The sequence below is a fragment of the Neopsephotus bourkii genome, unplaced genomic scaffold (genome assembly GCF_033783945.1).
Source record: "Neopsephotus bourkii isolate Nb327-2 ecotype Australia unplaced genomic scaffold, CSIRO-AGI_Nbou_v1 NB_1189, whole genome shotgun sequence".
Lineage (NCBI taxonomy): Eukaryota > Metazoa > Chordata > Aves > Psittaciformes > Psittacidae > Neopsephotus > Neopsephotus bourkii.
In genome coordinates, this window is record NW_026901674.1 from 3,832,126 (window position 1) to 3,853,498 (window position 21,373).

The window sequence follows — 21,373 nt, forward strand, 5'->3', positions numbered from 1 at the left end:
TATTTTAATCTCCTTTTTATGGTGAGGGACTCCAAAGGCTATGGAATTTGTCCATAGTCACCTTCTAGGGCTCTGAAAGAGCCAGGAATAGGTTTGTTTCCCCATCATGGGCCTTAATCACCACAAAAATCCTTCCACTCCAGTGAAGCTGCTTTTGCTCCTGTGAGCATTAGTCCTGCAGTTCCCAGCCCTCCCGCATTTAATGGTCACATGCTGCACACTGAATGCCAGGCTGATCTTCCAGCCTTGTGTTCGCAGGCTGGAAGGGCGAATGCTGGCATGGAAAAACTCAGCTTTCATTAGGCACTGCCTGAACTCAGCTTAATCTCGTTGGAGTGAACATGGAAACGGCCATGCTGTCAACAGAGCTTTGCTGCTTTGGGTACCACTGGGGGATACGGCCACAGCAGAGAGTGTGCTGGCTCTGCTGAAGCCAGCAGCAGGCTCCCACTGGCTGGGAAAGTGTTTAAGCAAAGCCAAGAGAGAGCTGGAACTGCCGAGCTCACAGATACCGACAGCTGGTAAATAACAACCCTGCTTGGAAATGGTACATGAATAAAATGCAAGCGACCTTTGGTATCCTCAGGGAGCTTTGTGCTCCCTGGGTAGCTGGAGTTCAGGTGTCACTGCCAAAGCAGGGAGGGTTATGATTGTTTTCCCTCTGGTACCTGAGCTAGGACATCCTCACAGTGTGCCTTGCTTTATCCTGACTCCCGTTTCCAGGCCAGCTGTGGGACCTGATTTTCCACTGCGTTGGGAACTGTGCCCACACTTGTGTCTGTATTTGTGTGTGTATTTCTATGTACCAGCAGCTGCCTCTGCACTGGGTTTATCAGCAGCACTGGGCGCAGGCCTCCTTGCTGCTCTGGAGTGGAGTGATAACTGATGGTAGCAACCTGTGCCTCTGTAGAGTCATCGCAAGGAGCTGAACCATCCCACATCAGCCCAGGGGGTCTTCAAGCCCTTGAGGTTACAGGGCACATGATGGAGGGCCAGAATCGCCTCAGAATCTCAAATCTTCATTGCTTCCCAGCACATTGGAGCTGACAATGGTCTCCCTCTGCTTGTCTTGCAGCACAACATCAGGGAGATGTAGCTTGGGGCCCCTGCCTGTGTGTTGATGTGCCTGGGGCTGGGGTAGCTCAGATGTAGCTGTGGGTGCAGGACTGCCAGGTCACCGGGACCCCAATTACATTTGGGGTGTAGAGGAAAATAACTCACATGTGAAAGGAACATGTCTTCAAATGAGTGTTTTGCTGAATGCATTCACCTCTCTGATTCATTGCTCCAGTGCAGGCTTTCAGCCTCCTCAGAGGAGCTCATTGTTCACTCATTTTTGCTCTATTAATAAACATGCACAAGCACTTAAATAGAATAATGTACCTCGTGGAGACAAAAAAAAAGAAGAGCAAAACAACTTCGTGTGGCTACGGGGGGAGAAAACTGCACAGAGGAAACCGGTGCCATTCGGTAGATCCTTGGTTACTGAAATAAACCTCTCGCTCAGGCTTAGCTCCTCCGGCTTTGCTGTGTGGGGCAAGGGCAGTTGATACACTCCTCTTGTTTAAAGCACATAGCATCTTGTTCCCCCCAGATCTTTCCTTCATATGTTGTTATATTTCATTTCTAACTCAAATCTAGTGCTGGTTTTCTGAGGTTCTGCTTGAGTTGAGGTTAAAGCAGTGTTTAACAGGGGTCTGGATGACTCACAACACTCACTGTGAACAGTGGGAGGCCAAAGAATGTTGGAGCGGATTGTATGTTCAAAAGCTTATTTATGAGGTCTTTGTCCTTTTAGGTGAGGTTTCCTCTCCTTGAATGGCTCTAACGTGCAGTCACATCACTTGTAGGGGTGTTTGGGGAGTTACCTCCCCTTTTCTCTTCTCCGCAGGTTGCTCCTTGCACATTGCAGGGGGGGTTTCCACACTGGAAGAAATCTCAGAGCTGCACTGAAATGCTCTCACCCATTGCAGAATCACAGAATCCCAAGGGTTGGAAGGGACCTCGAGAGATCATCTGGTCCAACCCCCCTGCAAGAGCAGGGTAACCTAGAGTACATCACACAGGAACTTGTCCAGGCGGGCCATTGCAGGAGGTTTTCTCCTGGGCTGTGAACAGCTCTCAAGGGACCTGTCTCCTCTGAGCTCCTGGGTAGAGGTCGTATTTTGTACTCATGCTGGATTATGGCAGTGATGCCACTTTTGAGGAGTTCTCTTGTTCAGCTGTGTTTTGTTTCCAGTCATGTGCGTGTATAGGACAGAGGCACAGCCCTTTCCTGAGCACCAGCCATTCACATCCCTACTGCCTTGCCAGGGGCTCTGAAGAGCGGAGAGCACCTATGGTTCATCTTCTCCCTCTTGGAGAGTCAGAGCTGTCCTCTGCCACTCATTGCCAACAAAGACTGTGCCCCTCCTCTTCCTCTTCTGCAGCAGCCAGGGCAGCCTGGAGCTTCTCTGCTTCTGCTTGGCTTTCCCTATCCTCTCCCACTGTCTTCCCAGGGTGGTGTGCAGGAGGCTTTGCCTATCAGGATGAGCAGGAGCATCCTCAGCACCACTGGGAGCAGCCGGCTGGCTGCCTGTGGGCTCCCCTTGCAAGAGGGAAAGCAAAGGCTCTTGAAATGAGCGCAGTGTATTAATAAGCCAGGCTGCCCCACATAGCAGGAGCAAAAGTGGGACAGGCAGCACACTGCTAATTTTACACAGGCCCAGGGGGATTAGGGTTTTTTTTCCAGGGAGTGTGTTATCATTATTTTGTGTCCTAAAGGGCCTGAAATGAGGGCTTGTCAGAAGGAAGCCGCTATTAGAGGCTTCATCCCCAGCATCCCTCGCCTAGGTAGGGCTGGGTCTCATCACATGCCCTGCCCCAGGAACACCTCAGCCTGGCAGAAAGAGGTGTAAACAGAGACGCTGACTGCAAATCCCTGCCTGCAGCCCCCATCCCTGTCCTGTGCTTCTCCCAGCCTGGCATTGAGGAGGTCCATTCGCTCTCCTCTGGTCCCCAGGGGCACCCACACTGCAGCAGGGCTTGGCTGCTGCTTCTCTATCCCGGAACCAGGCTGCTGCTGCGGAGCGGGAGCTGTGGCCAATGTTAAGCGAGGGATGTGCTTCTGAGCATGAAGACTCTCAGTCAGTTAATTACAGAGAACATTTAAAGCTTCCATTTAAATCCCAGCGCTGCCTCTCTGCACCCTCCGACACAGGCAAACTCGGATGCCATCCAGGAAGGGATCAGGGGACCCATCAGTGGATCCCTGCTCTTCCAGGGCTCCTGGCTCCCCCACTGCACCGCTGGCATCAGCTAAGGATGCTCTGGGGTGCCCATCACTCTGCCCATATGGCCTCAGGCAAGTCTGGGATCCCAGTTATCCCTAAAACCTAGGCTGAAGGGTCCCATCCTGCAAGGAGCCAAGTGTGCCAACCCTCAGTCTTTAGTCAATGGGGTTGTTCACATGCTTCAAGTTAAACACTTCGTTAACTGCTTTTGCTTAATTAGGCCAGCCCGTGGCTGTTCCTTGTGGGACTGAGTGCCAAGTGAGGCACACTAGATCAGAACTGATATTTTCAAGTGAAAAGCTAAAATTGAAGCATTTAGCCCCCAGTTCTGCAAATAATTAAGCACATGGGTAATTACTGATTTCATTCCATTCATTGGTTTGTTGGTTTCAGTTGGGCCATGTGATGCTGGTACTTACTCGTCTGTGTAAGCATATGCGAAGTCGGGCCCGCAGGTTAAAAGATCTCATAGGCTGGGGAAATAGATCTTTGTATAGTGTCTAGCACATGGGGCCTGCAATGCCTGTCGTGCCTCCCTGGGTAGGGTGATAGGAATAATAATGCCATGTTTAAGTACTACTGACTTTTAAAGCTGCTGTGCTCAGAAACGTGGCTTGGGCTTTCTGTGCCAAGCGAGCCTCATTGTTAGTGGTGCAAAAGAAACAGCATATGATATCTGGGCAAGGAAACCTGTAGCTCTGTATCCACCTGGGCTATTGTTTTCCTGAGTGTGGATGTTAAAATGCTATCACCTTCACTTCCGCAGCCCCTCATCCAAAAGGAACAACCTGAAATGTGGGCTGCAGTAGGTGTTGTCTCAACAGGTCAGCAAGAAAGGCTTTTGCCGCTGTTCTTTTGTCTGTTTGCTTTTCCCTGTGTATGTTTCCTTTTAAAACCAGCCACTTATCAGCTAGGAAAGACTTAACTCTCGGTATCTCTTTGTTCCTCTGCAGAGGATTTGTCAGTGATGTTTACAGAGCTCATGATGGAGAAAAAGAGCTCATGATGAGGGAGGGGAGCATAGGAGGGAACTGAACTCAGGTGACCCAGGAGAGGGTCCTGCCACTCCACCAAGCAGCTGTTAATGATGCCTTTGATAATGTGCCATGCTGAAGGGACCATTACATGACTTCTATGCTGTATCCAGCCTTAAGCTGACTGTGTGTGCCCTCGGGGGTGGGGGGGTTCCAATGCCATGCTTTCAAACAGAGCCACCAGGAAGCACCTTGTGTCACAAACAAGGCTCATTAGCGTAGCTCAGCAATTAAACCCCGCTCAGCCTGCTGTCCTGAGATCCAGAACTCCCAGTTTATGGCCCGGGTGACTTTCGCTGGAGAGGAATGGGCTGACAGCTTGGAGTGGTGACATCGTGTCTCATGGGCAGGGCTCTTCGCAAGGGTGATCTTGCAGAATGTGACTTTTCCACAGTCTAACCAAGGGTATTAGCACTGACTAATTACAGGGAGAAGCCAGGGGCGATGGCTGTCTAGGAGAGGGAGCATCACAGGCCCCAAACAGCTGGGTAGTGCTGATGCTTTTCTCTCTCTGAAGACAAGAGCCCTGCTGGAGGAGAGCTCCCCATCTGGCAAGCTCTTCAGTTCCTGTAATAAATGCAAATGATATTTCTCTTAGTTCTTTTTTGCTAGACTTTAATGAAGTTTAGAAGGGACCGGATGCACGTGGCAAGACGTGTGCCTCCTCTTCACAGCAAACGTAGCATTTGGTTAGTGGCACTGTATTAAAGGAGCTGTCACCACATCAGTTTGTGTTCAGCTTCATGAACATTGTTTTCAGGAAAGAAGTTTCCCCCTGTTTGCTTCTCAGCCCAATGACGTTTTGCTGTTTGGCTTTGGTTCTAATTGACTGAGCTTATCTAGGAAGACTTTCAATGAGTTTAGGTATTGGCGCTGCTGGTTAGAAACTGTTCATCTTCATACAATATTATGCTTGCTGCTCTTAGGCATAAAGAGAATAAAGTGGCTTGAATCCCAAAGCAACTTTGAAGCAGGGGTTCTTCATGTAAATCAGGAGGTGGAGGATGCTCTTCAGGATCCAGCAGAGAGGGAAACACAAAGGAAGAGTTCCTGGTGGAGCAGTGGAAAACGAGTCACTCCAGAAGCCTAGGGAGGAAAAGGCACTTGTCAGGGTCAGGTCCTACCTCAGCTGGGAATTCACTCTGTGGGAAGTGTGCTCCCAGGGCCATGCCTTAGACAAATACAATAGCAAATGTGAGCTGTAGGCTTGTCATCACCTACTTCATATCAGCTGCAGATCCATGTGGACTGCTCACATCCAGTGCTGTCGGAAGTGCAAGAGAACTGCCCCCTATAGGTGGTGTGGTTTGTTCTGCTAGTAGTAAACACAGTGGGATTGCCACAGGTGACTGTGAGGGTGTTTGGATACCAACAAGCTTGGAGGCGCGTCCTTAAGCTTGTTCCAGGAGTTTGTGGCTGGGATCTGGGGTTTCTGAAATGTTAAGTATGAGCCTTTGTTGCCTAAAACGCCTTGGGAAGAGGAGGGGTGAGTTGGGATTGTGTGTATATATAGATACACACATTATATAGAATAGACATTGTGCATATATAGATATACACCTATCTATATATGTATATATGAAGCTGGGTGTGGTAAAAGATGATCAGGTATGGAGCTGAGGACTTGAAGAAGCATTGTGCTAGCCTCCTGCAGCCTCCTGCGTGATGGCACCTCTGCATCTTGTTAATCTATTTGCATCAGAGCTTCACTACTTGGTGCCTAAAAGGCATTTGTGGAGCTGTGATGGTGTTTTCCAGCTCTGTTGGCATGCTCTGTGTGCACCTGAGGGGGGTAAGAATCAGACTCAAGCTTCAGCACTCTGTGTTTTTGGAAAGGGTCAATGGTCCAGCAGGAAAAGGCTGACAATCTGGTCAGTCAGCATGGAGGGAGGTCATCAGATGCCAAGCTGGTCAGCATGCATGGGTACAGTACATGCAGCGGGTGCTGTGTGCAGGAGAGGAGCCAGGAAGGTCCATCTTGGAGGGTGAGGTCTCTGTGCAGTGAATGTCTGCAGAAACCTTTCTTTTTCCTTATTAAAACCCCTTTCCAGTGAGTGTGTGGGTCCCCATGGAGCTGATTTAGGCCCGTTAACAATAGACTCACTTTGCTTAATTAACCTTTGCAGCGTCATCCTGGGATTCCCAGGTGACCATGGCCACAGGTTGAAAACTGTATGTAGAAGGATAAGGTGCCTGGTGGTGATTATGGGTATAGAGCACAGTATCTGAATGAAGGAGGATTTACGGGTGTTTGTCATGTGGTAATCCCTCTCGTTTACCCCAGCTTGTAACTCTTTAGGAAACACTGTGTTCTGAGTGAGAGCCAATAATCCATCCACAGACCAGGTGGCCACAAGTCCAATTTAGTTCTGTGTTTGCTGCAGATGACATTGGGTTTGAGCCTGGGCCAAGCAGTGAGCCAGCCTGGAGTACATAATGGTGAGGCACGAGACCATGAGACCCCGATCTCTGCTGCCAAATACACGACAGCAGGAGCCGTGGTGTGTCTGGGGCTGTAAGATCAGCTTGTGTTGACTCTTCTAGAGCCAACATAAATGCTGTTTAATCTGTGTGTGGCTACTTTGAAATGTCACTGCCTTCTTGGCAGCAGTGACTCAAAGGTTCGGATGGATGGATGGTGGTGGGGAGGGAGCAAGCTGTGTGCATTGATGGTTAACTGCATGGCTTATCCCTTCCCAAGTGCATAGGATGTCCCAGTTTCTCTTTCTGTAGCCTGCTGCTCCCAGATGCCAGTAAATGCCTGAGGATCCCTTAGCTCCATGTCTCTGCACATGTTCAGGGTATCCATATGGAACAGAGATGTGTGGCCAGCGTGAACTCCAAGGATCAGGACTACGAGGTCCACTACAGCATCCGCCTTTGCTGCTGCGCAGACACAGACATTGGGTTTTCTTCTTTGCTTAGGAGTAAGGTTTTTGCCCTTTTTGGTTGTGCTGGACAGGACTTGCAAAGAGCACTGTAGTTTGCCTGTTCATGACAGGGAAATGCTGGTGAAATGAAGAGAGAAAGAACAAGGAGCATGAGAGGAAAGCCTGGTCTCTGCTTTAGGATGATGGTGCTGAAGGCTTGAGCAATCCTTTGGATTGTTGAACAACTCCTGTGATTAGCAGTGATTTTTATGGTGTCTTACTGATGTATTTGTGCTGCAGAGGGGGAGGCATTTACTGATGCTAAAGCTGTTTTTAATGAATCTCTGAGAAATAAATAAAATCATAATGCTATGTATGTGCACAAAGCCTACAGAGACCCCAGGCTTCCTTAGGAGTTCCTCAGGGTGGACATCATCCATCAGCACGGGTATGCAGGTGAGTGTAACCTATGCATGGCTTGCAGAGGAGCATTGGTTGGCTCCAGAGAGGCTTCTGCAAGGCGCTTGTTCCACCGATCATGTTTGTGAGAGCCTGGTCTCTCACAGGGAAGTGTTCCTGACTCAAGCTTTGGCTCACTTGCTGCTCAGTCTTTCAGACCTGTGTCACTTGGTGTCTGGTGGTGTCCATGCTCTGCATCCATCTCTGCAGCCCTACTTCGTAGCTTCCACAGGAGGCTGTTATTAGCAGTGCAGTTCTGGTGCGTGTTTGCTGTGCTGCCAGCATGGGATCAGCCATGGGGAGACCACTCATGGAAACCACAGTGTGTGTAGGAAATGAGACCATTCACGCTGTGCAAGTGTCCTGGGTTCATGACCAGGACCATAGTGTGGGGCAGGGCCCTCTCTTAGTGTTGCCTTAGCACCTGAGTGTTGAACCTCTCATTGCAGTGAGACAGGAAGGTACTGCTGTTCCCTGGGAACAGGACTCAGGCCTGGATGTAAAGTGAGGTTTTAGGTGAGTTAAGGGATTGAGGTCCCCAAAGGTCTCTCCTGCAGCAAGGAAGAGGTGGGAGCTCAGGAGCTGAGGGCTGGCAGCTGTCTGGGGCCAGGATTTATGGGCATTCCTTGGGCTGGCAGGGCAGGATCCATCCTAGTGCACCCAGCCAGGAAGCAGGACAAAGCACCAGGGGCAGCCCCCAGCCCAGAGCACCAGGCACCTCTGAGGGGATAGAATGGGCTGAGGCCATGCCAGGATGTCAGCCTTTGGGTCAGGACCAGGATCAGGCCTGTTTGACCCTAAGCCCCTGCAATCAAACCACCAGGAGAGGTGATGATGCTCTCATGGCCTTAGAGGTCCTATTCACTGTACTGCTTCTCATGGGTCCTTAACTTCCCAGCAAGGACTTCTTTCTCCAAGAATCTGCAAATGACAAAAGAAAGGAGGACAACCTCAGTGTTTGTTTAGTCAAGGAAAAGATGGGTAACTTCTCATCAGCGGGGAAGGATATTTGTCATCCCAAGGTGAGGAGGAGACTGGCGTGTTTCCACATGGAATCCAGGCAGGCTATACTGATATTATCACTTCATGTTGCAGAGTGGGTATTGCCTGGCAGAAATGTTTCAGGAGGTAGGAAAAAGCAGGATTGAGCCTAGCAAAGCCTCAACTCGGGCTCAGTGAGCTCTCGAATGTACATTTGTCTTCATTATTTCTTCACTGAAGCGTGCTGGTGTCTGATGGAGCATTATGGATGGGCAGGAGGAAGGAAGTGGTAGCAAAGCCTGAAAGCAAGCTACTGCTCTGGCTAATGAGGCACAAAGGAAATTGTGGCTGTAGTGGCAGTGAAGTCCAATGGGAGAGAATTGGGTTTAAGGTGGAGTGAGGGAGTAGAGCTTGCAGAAAGATCCTACTGGGTCAGACATAGAAAACCTTTCACTTTACAGCTTCTCCCCATATTCTTATCTAGAAAATGAATATTCACATGGGCATAAAGCTCAGAGCCACCACTGCATGGACGTGAAACACATTCAGCTGTGCTGAGGGTGATTGCTATAATTTCTTGTGGTTTTGATCCAAGGATCTGTACAGTCTTTGGAAGATGAGGAAGAGTAGGAACCAGCCTCTCACTGCGCGCTTGGGAAGGGCTGGAGACAGGTTAGTTATCCCCCACACCAGAAAGCAATACATCGTTTTTCACTCAAAGCAGGTTTGTGAAGAGACGTTTTGACTTTTCCAGTGTAATTGTGAAATCACAAAGCAGTAGTGAAGGCTGAGATGCTCTGCCCCTGTGGCACTAGTTTCCTAATTGCATTTTGGGTAGCTAGGATTGCCCCAGACATCACTGCTGGAGAATGATTCCCTGGGGCAGGACATGCACTGGGGCATACCCAAGTGCTGGACCCACAGGGAATGAGGGTTACATCTACTGCTCTGCTGCAGAGCATGGATCTTATGGTGTGAGCATCACAGCAGCCCAGTGTGGGTGCTCTCAGCGTAGGTTGCAGGAGTGCATCGTTTGCAACTGTCCCAGTTCTTCTCCAGTGCCTTAGGAGTCACACCGGTCCCCAGGGTGGTGACTCTCTGGCTGGTTTAAAACAAGATGGGTGGGAGATGGACCTGTTCTTTGTGGGGTGTGAGGCTGCAGTGCCTGGTCAGGAGATGGTTGTTGAAGGGGGCCTACAAGGAAGCTGCAGAGGGACTCTTCATCAGGGACTGCAGCAATGAGACAAAGGGCTACGGGTTTAGACAGGGGAAGTTCAGGAAGTTCTTTACTGTGAGGGTGGTGAGGCACTGGAATGAGTTGCACAAAGCAGCTCCATCCCTGGCAGTGTTCAAGGCCAGGTTGGACAGAGCCTTGGGCCATGTGATCTAGTGGAAGGTGTCCCTGCCCATGGCAAGGATTGGAGCTGGATGATCTTAAGGTCCTTTCCAACCCAAACTAGTCTGGGATTCTGTGGTTCTATGGTTGTGGGTGCAGTAAAACAGAATATGTTGCTCTCTGACATTGATTTTCTTGCTAGAAAACAGAGACTCCTGTGTGACTATTATCACACACTGATGAGCTGAGCATTTAATGCTGGCCATTTGTGGGCAAGAGATAAACCAGCGTTCATATCCCCATCGGCCGTATCAGGTAGAACACAGGAATAAATGAATAGTTTGGATCTGGCATGGCTGAGTTGCCAGGTCTCCCTGTTGGCACTGGTGTGGCAGTGCAGGGAGAGGGCTGTGCTTCCAGCCTGGCATTCTCCCAGGCAACCAAATTCATCTGCTCTCAGCACAGAGGGGCTGGTGCAGACTCAGCCATGGGCTGGACAAAGCCTTGCAGCGGCAATCCTGCTTGCTGATTGTGGAATTCCACACCGGAATATGGTGCTGCAGAGGTAAAACCAGCTGGGTGTCATGTGAAAGGGGGGGGGATTAGTGAGACTTGACAGCCCCTGCATACAACCATCAGCCTTGAATTTCATATTCCTTTAGAATGAGGAGATCAAAGCGCTGTGATTTGGAAGCAGCCAGCAGCCCGTCATGGTGCATTAGGAGTGAACAACAACGCTGTGTCCAGGTGAAAACAGCTTTTGTGTGATTCGGTATGTGGGGTTTAGGATGGGAATCCCCAAATGCCCAAGGATTAGGCACACAATGCACAAGTCCTTTGTGAGCTTGACTAAGTGCTCTGCAGCCTGGTGGAATTTGCCACCTGGGTTACATTCCCCAAAACAGGGAATGAAGAGAGGGGCACTTGTGGGGATACACAGATGGGGATGGTCAAGGGGATGCTGAGCTGCAGTTGGCACCTCTTACTCAGGAGCAGGTGCTTAGCTTGGGATCACATCTGCTTTGAATTTACAGCTGTGATGGAGGAGCTGGGATGGACAGGGCTGGCCTGGACAGCTATGAGAAGAGGAGGAAGAGGCACACAGTGAGTCATCAGGAGCACAGCAGTCACGTTAGTGCTGACCTCATGCTTCTCCATGTATGGCCTGGGCTACAGGTGAAGATGAATACACAACTGTTGTAGCCATCTATGCAAGGATTTCTGTCCCATGTTATCTCCACATTTCTTTTCCATGTATTTATGCAGTCTCTTTTTGAACCCATCCACACTCTTGGTGCTTGCATCCATGGGATTAGAAGTGGTGACAGTGTGTTGAAGTCTTTTAGAAGGACTAGCCCTGGATGCCAGAATTCCTGTGAGACCTCTATGCTTAAGTTACCTCTGACAGGATGCTCGAAAGTGCTTAGTACAAAGGCAGAGCTCTGCTTTTATTAGAGCTGCAGGTGCTGATGTGGCCGTTTAACAGGAGCAAAAATAACTTAAGCCAAAGATGTCCTTTTATTAAGCCATCACTATATCCTAGGTGAAGTGTTCTTATTCTATAAATAGATGTCACTTTGCCCTAGGAACAGCCTGACAATTTTGTTAACATTGTCTCTTTGCCAGCACCTACCACCTATTCTGTAGTGCTAAACCTGGAAAAGATCTTAGCTTATATACCCTGTCTCAGGTCTTTTGCATTCAGGTGCCTGTAAAAGCATCACATTTGGTATAAGGTCCAGTTATCACCTTATAAATGGACACTTTTTGGTTTTGTTTTGACTTTTCCCCTCCCATTGACTTGCATTGCTACAGAAAACAACAGCTGAATTGCATTTGGCTTCTCCTGCTTCCTTTCTCTTCGAGATGAGGTTACAACGACCTCATCTACCTAAATCAATAATCTGCACCCAAATCTAATAAAGATTTAGCAGGGCCTGTAAAATAGCATGCAGCCCAGATGGAAAGGGAGGTCCTAATGACCAGTCCTCTCATTAGCTATTTGTCAACCATTAATGATGAAAACAGGAGCAGTGTGTGGGGGAAAGGATGCAAAACAAGAAAGCAGAGAACCTTCCTGAATGTGAGGTGGAGACAAAGACTGTAAGTTGCGTGTGTACAGGTTACAGCAGAACACTGGAATGGGGAGAGGAAGGTACCTAAAAAGTGGGATTTCCATAGGAATTTACTTGCAGAATACCAGATTTTTATATGCAGAAGCCATTATCTTTATCCTACTCTATAAGAGAACATACTGAGGAGCTGAAATACATTTGGCTTCCCATTGGCTGGGCCTTCACCCCTTTACAGGTGTGAAAGTGCTAAACCAAAAAGCACTATTTCCTGGAACTGAATATTATATCCCCTTCCCTTTCCCCCCCATAAAAGAGAAATTGCCTGCGTGATAATGGGCCTGTCTCTTGATTTGTGGCAGTGAGGAAAAACCTGCAGTTTCCCAGTTCTTTGCTTTAATTCCAAGGCTTTTCATTCAGCTGAAGGAAATGAACATGGGAACTGGCCATCAAAGTTTTTATCTCCCACCAAATTGCTGGAGCACGGACTTAGGCAGTTGTGTGAGCAGAGGAATGTAATTCTTCATCACCGTTTATTGACCAGAAGCTGGCTTTGGGACAAAATGGGGCTTTTCACTAGTGTCAAGAACATGTTATTTTACATTTGAAAACTAAAACCACTTTTCCCCCCCTTTAGCTTTAAAAGAAAACTGTTTGTGTTTAAGTGGTTAAAGGTTAAATATTTTTATGCAGTTTGAAGCTTTTGTGCTTTTTGGGGAGGGGAAATACTGTTTTCAGGAGCTGGAGTAACAGAACAAAAGGGAATCGAGCATCTCTGGAGTCTGTGGTATGCATAAATATAATAACGTTCCATGAAACAATATTTCAGATTCCAGCAATGCAGAACATAGCAGCAATTCTGAAGAAAACAGGAAATAGAAGTAATTAGGCAGAGAGGAGGAAGAATCCCAAACATGACTTGGATGCCAAATGCTTTATAAAACAGTAGCCATGCATCTTCTTTGAGTATTTGCATCTTCCTCTGCAGGTGGAAAGTCAGAATCAGCTATAGTAAACTTGCACTCTCTGTAATGAATGCTGACTTTAAATTTGCCTATTAAATAGTTGCTGTCAACTCTTCCCCTTCTGCAGAAGGAACTATTCCACACACTATAGACCTCATCTCTATACCCTGCACTGAAGAGAGCACAGCCGCAGCCAGGGGCTCTTTGGCACGGTGCTTGTTGGAGCCAAGTCCCTCTTTAACAGCATCTCCTACAGCTTGAGCTCTGCAGCGTGTGAAGGAGAAAGGTGTCAGCAGTGCTTCTTGCAGGGCTGGCCCTTGCTATGCATGAATGGAGGCAGCTGTGCTGCATTTTCCCAGCTGCACTGAGGAATCCACAGCATCCTTTACCAGTTTGCTATTAGTGTTTAAAAGCTGAGCTGTGTTTCCTATTTGAAGTTGCCTGAATTTAGCTTCCAGCCATGGGTTCTCCTTAAGCTTTTCTCTGTAGATTAAAGAGCCCTTTACAACTGGTATTTTTTCTCCATGGAGGTGCTTAATACCCTGTAATCAAGTCACCCTTGGTCTTCTCTTTGATAAGCTAAACAAATCCTGCCCATCAAATTTCCCACTGGAAGTAGTTCCTCCTCCCCAGCCTTTAAATGCTTTCGCTCCCAGATTTCTCCGTGGTCTCAGTATTTTCAGTTTCCTCCAAGGAAGTGCAGATCCCAGAGCTGTGCATGGTCTTTCTGCATTAATCCCACCCTGGTTTATGGAGAAACATGGCTGCAGCTCCACAGCGGTGCCAGGGGAACACGTGTGCCGAGCTGTGTGACTATAACAGCAGAGATGACAGGAGAGGCACCTTGTTCCCACATAGACTTGCAAGGCATTGCCTGTATTCCTTGTTCCTCACTGTATAACTGTAATAAAAGCATTGTTATTAATAAGCCCAGCTTACAAGGAAAGCTGTGGATTGTCCATAGCAATGAGGACCACTTGCGCAGACCTGTGGGAATAGCATCTTTCTCAAGGACAGGTTGGACAGAACAGGTCTAACGTGAGGCATCCCTGCCCATGACAGGAGGCTGGAACTGGGTAATCTTAAGGTCCTTTCCAGCCTTGATGTTTTACAAGCAGATGTTCTCCAGGCAGTGCTGGATGAGGACGGACCCCACAGTGTGCTCTGTGAGTTCTGCTGTTTTGTCCTGGTGAAACACATCCTCTCTTTTGGCTTGGTGCAGCCAGCTCTGCTGGGGCCTGCTCTGTAGCTGGTAGGGTTTGCATGCCTCACAGGAGAGGTTCTGGATAAAACGTATTCACTTCCTTCTGCAAACACACTCCTGTTTGCATGATAAGTTTTCTCCAAGTTGTCTTTCTCCATCACAGCTGTGAAGGCTGATTTGTTTCTCTTTTTCTTCCCCTGCAGCACTAAATCAACAGGCAGTGATTAAAGAATTTAAGCAGCTCATTCATTTGCCAGTCCAAAATGTAATTTTACTGAAGCATCCCTAACTAGCTGGCAGCCGAATCACACATTTTGTAGTTCTGTTCTCCTTCATGGAGCAGGACAGACAACTGGAGACACCATGTTCAAAGACGTGTGTGGTTGTTCCCCCTCCTTCTTTCACAGGAAGGTCTTTTCCATTACATAGCTCTAGACCTGTATTTTTCCATTCACTACTTGCTACCGTTGTTCTCCCTTTGTTTCCGAAAACACACAAAATAAAAGGGAAAAATCCCAGATGGCTTTAGTGTTGTTTACCCCAGGAAACATTTCGAGCATTCAGTAATAAAACTGGGAGGAAATCCTTCACTTCCTTTATGCCTCCTAGCAAGTAACCACATCAATATGAAGTGAGGATGTTTTTGGGTACTGACCCAGTGTCACCGACCAAAACACAAGCATAAATACTTTCAAGATGCAGTCTTGAATCAGGCTGGTACATAAGGAAAAGCCACTTCTGTTTTGGAAAGGAATTCGTTCCTTCTGCAACCACTTTCTAAATTGCACTGACATTTAGCAATTAACATACAAAAGCTTTTGTATCCGCAGGATCATTTTTCATGTCAATAAACACATTCCTTTGCTTTTCGGTGCGATGTTTAATAATTCTCATTTCCTACAGTGGAAGAGAGCCCTTGTACTTTATTTGTATTATACAAATTACATGGGAGAAACAAAGCTATATCTGATCGCAGTTATTAAATTAAGAACATTTGCATAAATCCTTTTTCTTTCCCCCCCTTAATCTAGTTTGCTGTTGGTAAACAGTGTGTTATCTAGGTTTAGCAAAGCCTTTGGTTTCCAGCCAGGTTTTGGCTTTCCCTCTGTCCCTTTTGAAGTTCTCTTGGCAGGCAAGGTCTGCTTCTCCTAAGCTATCTGTCATCACACAAAGTGGATTCCAGCTTCAGACAATAAACGAGTTGCTATTCCAGATTCATGGGCTGAGCTGTCATTAAATCCCTGCTCCACTGCTCCGGGGTTTTAGGATGTGTCTCTCTTCCAGCCTTAGGCTCTGCTCTGGGAGCTCCTTTGAGGGCTCTTCATGCATTGCAGAAAGTTAAGCACTCAGTTCAGTGTTGCCCTTAGTGGTCTCAGGGCAGGATGTGTTGCTGTGCCCCATGGCTGCTTGGCACTGCTCACATGGAGAAAGGACTGTCTGGTCTCCATGGGTCCTAGAGTGCCCAAATCTGATTGAGGAGAGAAGAACAAATGAAGCATGATTGTTACTCTTTTCTTCCCCCCATGCCTGGAAGGGGGGTGTGTGTTGAGAGAAGCAATCCTTCCAGGATGTGGAGACCATGTCCTACAGAACAGGAGGCAGAAGGAATCCCGGACTTATCCATGAAATCTGTGTGCCTCTCAAAGGGGACCCCTGTCCATGGCTTGCTCTCAAGGTACTGTGAGACTTCTGCTCTATCTCTATGCACCATGAGGGGTGTTTGTGGTGGCACAGGGCAAATGTAAGCAGTGAACGTTGGTGTCTGCTAAACTTCCTTGTTAGAGCCTGCAGAACTGGATGGCCTTGAGGTCCGTTCCAACCCTAACGGTTCTATGATTCTATGTATATGGAGTGTTGATGGGAGTCTCCAGTTACCTTGTTTTTCCTTTCAGGTAGGTTGCCTGGGCTGATGGAGGGGTTGTGGATTTCAGTTGATGAAATACCCACCTGGATATGGCTGGGGCCGTGTCAGGGCTGGTGCTGCATGTAGGGATAGTCAGGGATTCTGGGAGATTATTCGTAAGATGGTTTGGTGGCTCTGTGTGAAAGGATAAGGACTCCCTTCCCATTCCCAGTGCAACTTGCTTTAGGACAGCCAGATTTCATTCTACTGCAACTACCTTCTGCTGGAGAAGTCCATCTTCCCCTCAGCACTGCTGTTGGTTATTCATGTTCAGTGTTATTTCTTTCATTACAAGGGAGGGAATTCAACAGCTATGTCTCCCATGCATGTCAGAGGTTTTTTAAGGAATGAAAAGAAGCTTGGTGCTTTTGACAGTAACCTTGATGACCACCTTGTAGACAAATAGTGGTGCTTCCCTCTACTGCTGCAGAGAGCCCAGTCAGATGCCAGTCTGGAAACATTTTGCTTTAAAAGCTTGTCATTTCGTTGCTTACTTTTCCTCACTGGAGATGCATTGAACTTCCAAAATAGATGGTGGCAGCCACAGCAAAGTTGCTCTGCTAAGATGTGCATATCCCACGTGGGACATTGCTCTGGCCTTGGGCTTGCTCCCAGGTATGTATGTCCACAGTGCTGTGCCGTCAGCAGCTCCTGGGTCTGCTTTATGGTGCCTGGTGCTGGGGTGATGGGCTGTGCTGCCTTGCAGCCTCTTACTTAGCCAGGGCTGGGGTCTGTCATGTGTTCCTTTGCTGCTCCATGGCATGGAGCTCTGCCCTGCTGCATGGGGTAGGAGGAGGGGGTTAGACATGAGGAAAATCAGGTAGCTGTATCTATCTGGACAATACTACCTCCAGCCTTGCAGGTATGGCTCACACAGTGTAGGTGTCGGGTCGTATCTCCATAGTGTTCACAGTTTGGGACTGGACCAACTGGACACCATGAGCACAGCCAGCTGATGGATAACCTGCTTCCCAAGGGCTAAGCTTGCTTAGAGACCAGCCTTGCAGGCTGCCCCCGAGCATCCCCATTGCCTGGTGACAAAAGGAGGAATTGCCACCACGAGGGACTTGACAAATCCCGGAAAGAAGGGTCCAAGAAGTGAGTGCGAAGGGAGAACTCCTGTATTTGTGGTGTCCAGTCCAACTGCCTTTAAAGGCAACAGGCTCACATTGATTTAAATGGGATCTGGATTGGCCCTCAGTAAATGAGACCATTAAACTTTGCTTTTATCCCCCTTTTAATCAAACATGAGGCAAATTTGAAGCCTTTTTTTATTTGCTGGATAGGAGCCTAACTGTTGGTGGGGTCCTGGAGACAGAGATCCAGGCACTTCACTTGAAAATGACTTTGCTGCAATAATGTCATTACGTTTTATTGACCAAGCATTTCCACAAGTGGTGAAAGGGGATTATTGGGAAATTGGAATGAATGTGCATTATGTCACTTTTGAATCACATCCTGTACGTGGGGAAGATGTGAGCCCTCATTAAGTGACCCAGCAGGCAGAGGGGGTTTGTCTGTGGTTGCTGTACTACTGTGTGCATGGGAGCTGAGGGCTGCTATAAGGAAAGGTTTTAGTGGGAAGCTACAAAGCTGTATTAGAGGAAATGCTTTCAATATATCTAAATCAAGATGTATGTGCTTTGATTTCTGCCTGCGTTACATACCCCTGAGCTCTTTTTGGCCAACTGATAGTCATTAGATAAAGCTATATTGGTTTGCAATTTGCTCATTGCAGGACTATGACTTAACTGCTAAGAGAATAATATTTTCCCTCATATGTAGCTTATAATGTGCTGGATGTGCATTCAGCTCCTGTCATGGATTAAACTTCCAGAGGTGTGCCACTGCTCTCCAGGCACTTACAGCCTTCAAATGGCTGTTGAGCACAGCCAGATGCAAAGCGTTAGCACAAGTGCTTGCAAAGACCTTTTCTCTTGCATCCACACTCAGCTAGGAAATGAAATACAAGATCACTGTGACATCAATAAGACTTGCTGTCAGCAAGACATGTAAGTTACCTGCAGCTGAATTCCATTTACAGGTGGCAGTGGAGGCTACTTCATGTGGTTTTTTGCCCCCCAAGAATCACTTTGGTGATGGATGGCGTTCGTGCCATGTGAATTCCGTTTCCATTTCTGGCATTTTTGTAGGGCTTGTGAAAGTGAGAGATCTTAAGGTTTAGGAGAACGGATTTCAGGCAGAAGCAGTAAGACTGGAAAAGATTTCTTGTGTTTGTTAATATTTAGCTGGGCTTGGGAGTTTAGGTCCTAATACTCCGCATAGGAGGCTATTCCAGAGCTTGTTGCTCATAGGAGAGTCTTTTGGTACATGTGTCTAAAAATACCAAAACATTTCTCATCAAAACTAGCTAAATGACCTTTTCCCACACTTTTGTGCCTCTGATTGCACTGAACATGCCAACTTCAATGATTCTTACAGACAGAAATTCCTGCTACGGTCATCAGAAGACATATATCCTGGAATACCTAAGGAACAGCTCAAGGCCAGAGCAGAGAGCTGTGAGGAATAGCCTGGCAGCAAATAATGCTGGGTATCCCATTTCAGCACAATTTCTCATTCAGTGCTAGAAGGGATTGTCTCGGATGTTGTCATTGCAAAGTCAAGAAGACATTGTCATCTTCATCTTCAGGGGTTGGACTGGATGATCTCCAGAGGTCCCTTCCAACCGTAATGATTCTGTGATTCACTTAAAGCTGATAAAGCAGAGGCAAGTACCTCCCACTGACTTTCTAGAAGGAGAATAGTACAGCTGAAAATCAAGTCTCTTTTATTCAGATGCTTAGAATGTGAGTTAAATGTCATGATTTCGATAGTGCAAATAGAACTAAGATGACTGGTTTTCTCCTCGCAGGCGAAGATTAATAAATAGCAATGTGTTCCTATTTCTTCTGTACTTAATCTAGTCCTTGAGACTAGTAATAATCTTCTCCCCCTACCCAGGCAATGTGGCACAGTGGAGGGCTCCATGCCTGCATCAGCCCATGTTTCCTGCCCCGATCTTGCCCATCTCTTTGCCTGTTGTGGCCACTGGCCTTGGGCAAACGCATTGTTTGCATGTGGCTTGCAAGGACACCCATTGCCAACCAGTTTGTGCAGCCTAATCCATGTTTGTGGCGGGAAGTCGCACATCTCCCAAAGTGACATTTCATCCAATCCATTGCCGGGTTTAAGCAGATTATCAATTCCTTTCACTGAGTTTCTCTTTCCAGAGAAATAAAAAGAGACTCACAGAGGAGTTTGAGCTAAGATTTGTGTACGTGTGTGTGTGTGTGTGTGTGCATTGAGGATTTATTTATTGGATCTAACCACAAACAGTTTAATGTTTTTGAATTACTGCTCAGTCTCATTTAGTTTGGTTGTGACCTTGAGCCATACATTTCCAGGGCTCTTGCTAATGGGCCTGTTAAATGATGACAGTGAAATACACCAGGCCCTTTGATAAGGGGACCGTTGCTACATTGCGCATTATTTTAATGTTATCCTACAAAAATAACCATTATAATATCGTTATTATTTTTTAACTCTAGTTTTATTTTGTCACACCAACATTACAACAATCCACAGCTAAAATATTTCCCCATTTGTGCAAAGCACATTTCTCTGCCAGGGGTAATGAAATGACCAAGCAGTGACCCTCATTTTTATGTTTCTCCTACTGTGAAGAGGAATTTAAGATGAAATGTAGAAGTTAATAGCTGTGCAGCCCCAGTGAATCTAGCAAATCTAAAGAGCCCAGCCATGGGATACATTTAAATATTAAAGCAGTTTTTATGTGCTCTAAACAATATTTGATGCAGCTCTCAGTATGCTTTAATCTGCCTAAATGGTTATTGTGCTATGTGTCCTCGTTGTAAAACTGTCTTTCGTGGTCAGGATACTTCCCCCCTCTGCAATTTAGGTTGGCTGTGGATAAACATGAAGGACCATTCTCCAAAATGTATCCTGTACAGGTTAATCCTGCATGGAGCAGGGTGCTTAGAAACCATTCACATTTATTTGATACTCTCTTCCTGATGTGCATCGTGACAATTGCTTGTGGGATATGCAAGGTTATGGTTTAGGGGGGAAAAAGTAAGAGGAACTTGACATTAAGCTCATTCCTATAGGGAGAGTGGCAGCCATCAAGGTTCTTGAGTCTTACCTTTGCCTGGCTACAGTGGGAGTTGTGTGTTTGCGTGTTTGAAATCTCTTCTTGCCAGGTTCAATCCTGAACACCAGTAAACACCATTTTTGGGGGGGGGTGAGATCCTTCTCTTTCCCATTAACAGACCTTTTGTGCACAGGCACTCCTGCTGTGCCCATGGGCAATGCTCAGGCTCTTGCGATGCAGTGAGGATGAGGAGGCAGCTTGCCATCCCATCCAAGTGTCAGGTCTGAAGCAAGCAAACCTGGACTAGTGGCTTTTCTTGATTGTATGGAAACAAACACCTTGATTTCCTCTGTTCTTCAGACCGTTATGGCTGGTGTATCTGCTCTGGAAAGGAACATGCTGGAAGTTGGCTGCTTCAGCTGATGGAGCATCTCCAGGTAGAGGCATCACACTGAAAGTTGTTTGCATGCATCAGGGCTGTGACTGAATTTCCTACAGGTCTGTGTATTTTGTGGGGGTTATGCAAGGCTTACAAAGGTGAGGATGGAATTTTCCTGCTTGTGCACTCTTCCTAACTGAGCTCTCTGTGTCCATTCATGGCTGAGCTCAGGTTGTATTGTTTGCCCAAGGAGCAGTAATAATGTTTCTGCCTCTTTTCAAACTGCCTATTTCATGTCAATGAGATGTGTTAGAATCCCTTTGCTATTGCCCTCTCTCTCCCAAATGCGGTTGAAATAGGTTAGTGCCCTCAAAAGTGAAAAGGTTAAATATTATATGCATATATACATATAAACATGCATATAAGTAATATAAAGGGTGCCAGGTTGGACAGGGGCTTGGAGCAAGCTGCTCTAGTGGAAGGTGTCCCTGCCTGTGGCAGAGGGTTGGAACTGGGTGAGCTTTAAGGTCCCTTCCAACACAAACCAGTCTGGGATGCTGTGATAAAAGCTTCTTAGTCCTTTCTTTAGGAAACCAGGGTAAATACAGGGAATATACACATTCTGCTTTTTTTTTCTCCTAATCTTTCTAATAAAACCCCCACCATTATTTCCTCTCCCTCCTACCCCTGAAGAACAAATCCAAGCCCCAGTGCAGCGTGGTTGTAGTAGTAATAAGGGGACAGAGCGTTTAGTAACCTCTGGGAATGGGGTTTCTGAATTATC